This window comes from Periplaneta americana, chromosome 4 (assembly GCF_040183065.1).
Source record: "Periplaneta americana isolate PAMFEO1 chromosome 4, P.americana_PAMFEO1_priV1, whole genome shotgun sequence".
Classification (NCBI taxonomy): Eukaryota; Metazoa; Arthropoda; class Insecta; order Blattodea; family Blattidae; genus Periplaneta; species Periplaneta americana.
This window is the reverse complement of record NC_091120.1, coordinates 150,567,868-150,572,029: the sequence shown is the minus strand read 5'-3', so window position 1 is coordinate 150,572,029 and position 4,162 is coordinate 150,567,868. Positions and strand designations below refer to the sequence as shown.

General features: G+C 34.0%; 1 non-coding gene across 1 annotated transcript; it reads left to right on the top strand.

Annotated features, from left to right (window-relative positions):
* The first annotated feature begins 400 nt into the window (after positions 1 to 400).
* On the top strand, positions 401 to 480 carry TRNAL-UAG (transfer RNA leucine (anticodon UAG)). The gene has a single exon. It is a non-coding gene; the product is annotated as a tRNA-Leu (tRNA).
* The last annotated feature ends 3,682 nt before the right edge of the window (positions 481 to 4,162 follow it).

Here is a 4,162-nt window from a genome sequence, read left to right as displayed (position 1 = left end):
CACAATTTGAGTCTCTTTGGACTACGTGTTGTTCATATTCATAAAGTTCTCAGTTGTCCGTATGTTGGAAAGTCTTGTTCTTATCTTGGCCATGTCATTATAATCGTAAAACCTCTCCGCATGTATGAATATGAATTCCTGCATACTTGAGATGAAAAAAAAACTTTTTATGAACAGATGAATAAGCAATCGAGGACATCTGACAAGTGGTGGTGCTGTAGATGCTTGCACCGCTCCGCTGAAGGATTCACAATACCGCGGAGTCTTTGTCATGAAGCAGGTAACTACGTGATCGATCTGTCTTCATTCATAAAGACTGCACGGCGTCACAGGTGTATGGGGTAGACAATATTGTGAGAGTTGTCACAAATCCATATTCTTGGAAGAGTGCTTAGTGTGAGGTAGCGTGGCCGAGCGGTCTAAGGCGCTGGTTTTAGGCACCAGTCCGAAAGGGCGTGGGTTCGAATCCCACCGCTGCCATATATTTTCTGGATTCTTTTATTTTCGTGCTACATTATTTCACTTAATTTTTAGTCGTAAGTTTGTAATGGCTGTTCTTTTACCTTACGGTGTTAAGGTGTTAATATTACGCCGCACCTAAACAATATAAATTGTTTCTTTAATAAAAAAAACATATTATTAATAAAGTATTATTCAAAGCGAAATTGCGTTTTGTAACTGCCGTACCTTTTATTTTTTAATAAAAAATATGAGTTTATCCATAGTAGGAATATGTTTTAATTGGTGAAGGAATTAAATTAGTTGTGCCTTCAATTTCTTTTCCTTTTCATTATCTTATGTTTGGTAGTTACACTAAAAACTTAGTTTCTTTCTTGCTGAATAATCTAGAGCAGCCCTGGGCACAACTGGGAAATGAAACGGAACTCTGGAACCTCCATTCATTCCCTTTTCGCTTACACTGCCTTACAAACAAACACACAGTAGGCACTGTGTATCAGTGATGAATTTCAGACGACCAGCGAGAACCGAAAGTTCATAAAAGCTATAATGCCTGACTTAGACTATACAATCCGTCACTGAGCAATACTTACCTGCCAGAGTACTCATCTCAACCGGAGAAGGTGGAGTAGGGAGTTAAGGAGAAATCTGCAGTGACTCAATTGAGTTATTTGTGCCCAGGCTGATTTATAATAATTATAGACTATTAAAAAATAGACCTCTTCCCTGATATTGAAAAGCGTTATATTTTTGCAAGATTGTGATCTCCCACATTTGAAACCTAATACAACAACTGCTGTGAAATAATTTTTAAGTTTGTACGGTGTCATGAAGTAGGCATAACATAAGATATAATTTATTGTACTCAATAGAAAGATCTTACATCAGTATTGCATCTTTTAGATGTGGAACAAATACAAAATGGTACGAAAGTGTATAATACATAATAATCATTAATACAAAATAAGTAGATTATATTTTTCATATAGAAGAATAACAGTTCATAAATTGAGTGCGTAGAATATATGAATATAGGGAAATTTTGTTAATTCTGTTCTGAAGTTTACTGCTTGGTCCTTCAAAGACTCACGGCAAGATAATTAGACAGTCCAATGAAGACTGTAATATGAAAATAATTGACTCCATTTTACCGCAAATAAGACTAACGAAAGGCAGTTGGAGATCCGATTTGTAGTCTTGTATTAAAATTGTGGATGTTTTGATTGCTCAATTTGCGCATCAGAAGAATAGAAAAGCAGATTAGCTTTACAAATAATCGGTCACTGTAAATTTGTTGATTTGTTTAACTTGATTATTGTTTTATTAATTATGTATGTACTAACCATTGTATAGAAATATTTTAATTATTGCATGTTTTATTCTTAAGTATTTTTCTAGTCCAACGATTAATATTATGAACTGATATATTGATTTAACTATAACGGCATATCGAGAGGCGCCTATAGAAACATACGGTATAGACATGAGTTTATTTTTAATCTGGCCCCACCTAGCCTAGAACTCACGAGCCGCAACTGGCCCAAGGAATAAAAAATCATTGTCATTACACGTACGTTTCATGCCATTCGAATCAATTTAGTTATTTTATCATGCTAACAATTATATGTTTGTTGATAGTTGTTTTCTTGAATTGTCATTCAGACATACAAACATTTTACCTGAATATGAATGAGATAAACTTTCGTTTCCTGCATAGCACATTAAATACATTTTATAACCTCGAAAAGTAATACGAGTATATACGGATTTCTGCTTTGGTGGCTCACTGACTTACGACAACTGCAGACCTGGGTTCGAAAACCTGTGGTGGTGGATTCGCATTTGTGGTGGGAATACAGAAATAACTAGAGGAATACAACAAGAACAAGAGGAATAGAGACAGAACAAGGAGAATACACTGAAAACAAGGGGAATACAAGAAATCCAAGGAGAATATAAGGAGAACTAGGGAAATACAAGGAGAATAAAGGAAGATTAGAAGAGCAAGGGGAAGACAAGGAGAATACATGGAATTAGGGAGAGGTCATTGCATTTTTAAGTTACTCCCCCACTACCTAATGAGGGGAACCTTTAACGTCAAAAATCGCTAGGCCTATCGGTTTAAAATCATTAAGATCCCCTCCAGCCACGAGCGTAGTTCAGACGATAGTGCGAGATTCTCCTAGGGTGCGGCCTGGAATCCCGCTTGAATTTCATAGACCTGTTTGGGTATTCATGTTTAAGGAGTTAGGTACAGCTTACAGCAGTAAAAGTTTTGGAAATATTCAACATTTCTTTCCTCCATTACTGTATCTTGTACAATAATGAAAATTTGTATGTGTAAAACACTGTCCTTGTGCTATATGAAAAAAAAATATATATTTTTACGATTAAAAAATATATATAATTTTTTTTTTCAAAATTCATAATGGTGGTAGTTTACTGTGCAGTGATGAAGCGTTTCCTTCATAACTCATAAACTTGTTAACTTTTTCATATTCTCTCTCTTTTATTTTATTGCTGAAACCCATGATTACAATACCATGCTCTTTCAACTACATCCCTTAATAAATCATTTTTTTTAATTTTGTGTTAGAAGAAAGTACTGATATTTGACAATTTTAAATTAATTTATTTTTTATCAGACAATCTATCAAAGGTAGAGAAGTAATCTTGCAACCTATTATAGATATGACATGCATAAATATACACAAATAATTTCATCACAGAATATTGAATAGTTTTTAGTTAAATGGGAAACGCTTAATAACTGCACAGTGAATTGAATTTTGAAAACAAATGTAAATAATCTTTTTAAATCGTAAAAATAATTTTTAATATAGCAGAAGGACAGTGTTTTACACTTAATTTTCATTATTGTACAAGATATAGTAATGGAGGAAAAAAATGTTGAATATTTCCAAAACTTTTACTGCTGTAAGCTGTACCTAACCCCTTAAGTGCAATATGATAATAGCATAACATTATTAATATAGGTTAAAAACTTACTGAAGATCTAAAGTAAAGTTATTACAAAATTAAAATAATAAAACCATATGAATTCAAACCTCGTATCTCACGCATACAAATGTGCGACGTTAACCATTTCGCTAGCACTGGTGTGGGTGTAAAGTGTTGCATTTGATGAGCAGTCAAGAATCCCAAACTAGTTTAAAAATAGAAGTACACCATCTACATCTGTAGTCTGAGTATTTGTGGAAACTACTTTTCAAGCCGTATAATTTGGCCTGGGCTGCATGGAATTGTTTTACGTTTGAATGGAGTTTAATAATAGGATATAATTTTCTAAATCTTATCGAAAAATAGAAAAATAATTTAAGAGCAAAAGAAAAGAATATAAGGGATTCGAACCTAGAATCTCGGACATACTAATGTGTGACGACAACTACATTTCCAGTATTGCTGTTAAGTAAAATGATGCAGCTGCTGGGTAGTTACGAGTCTCAGTAATAAGAAATCGCTTAAAAAGAAGCATTTCACCACCTACATCTAGAATATGAGTGTTGTGGACCTACTTTCCAAGCCATGTAATTTGTTATATGCTGTATGAAAACTCCGCTTTCCCAGGACACGATCTCCCCTTGTAAGATATGAATATAACCCATTCGTTGATGTGAACTGGTCCCGACATTGAATAGCATATTCTTATAAGTCCAATAACTCCTCAATTGGATGAAATGTT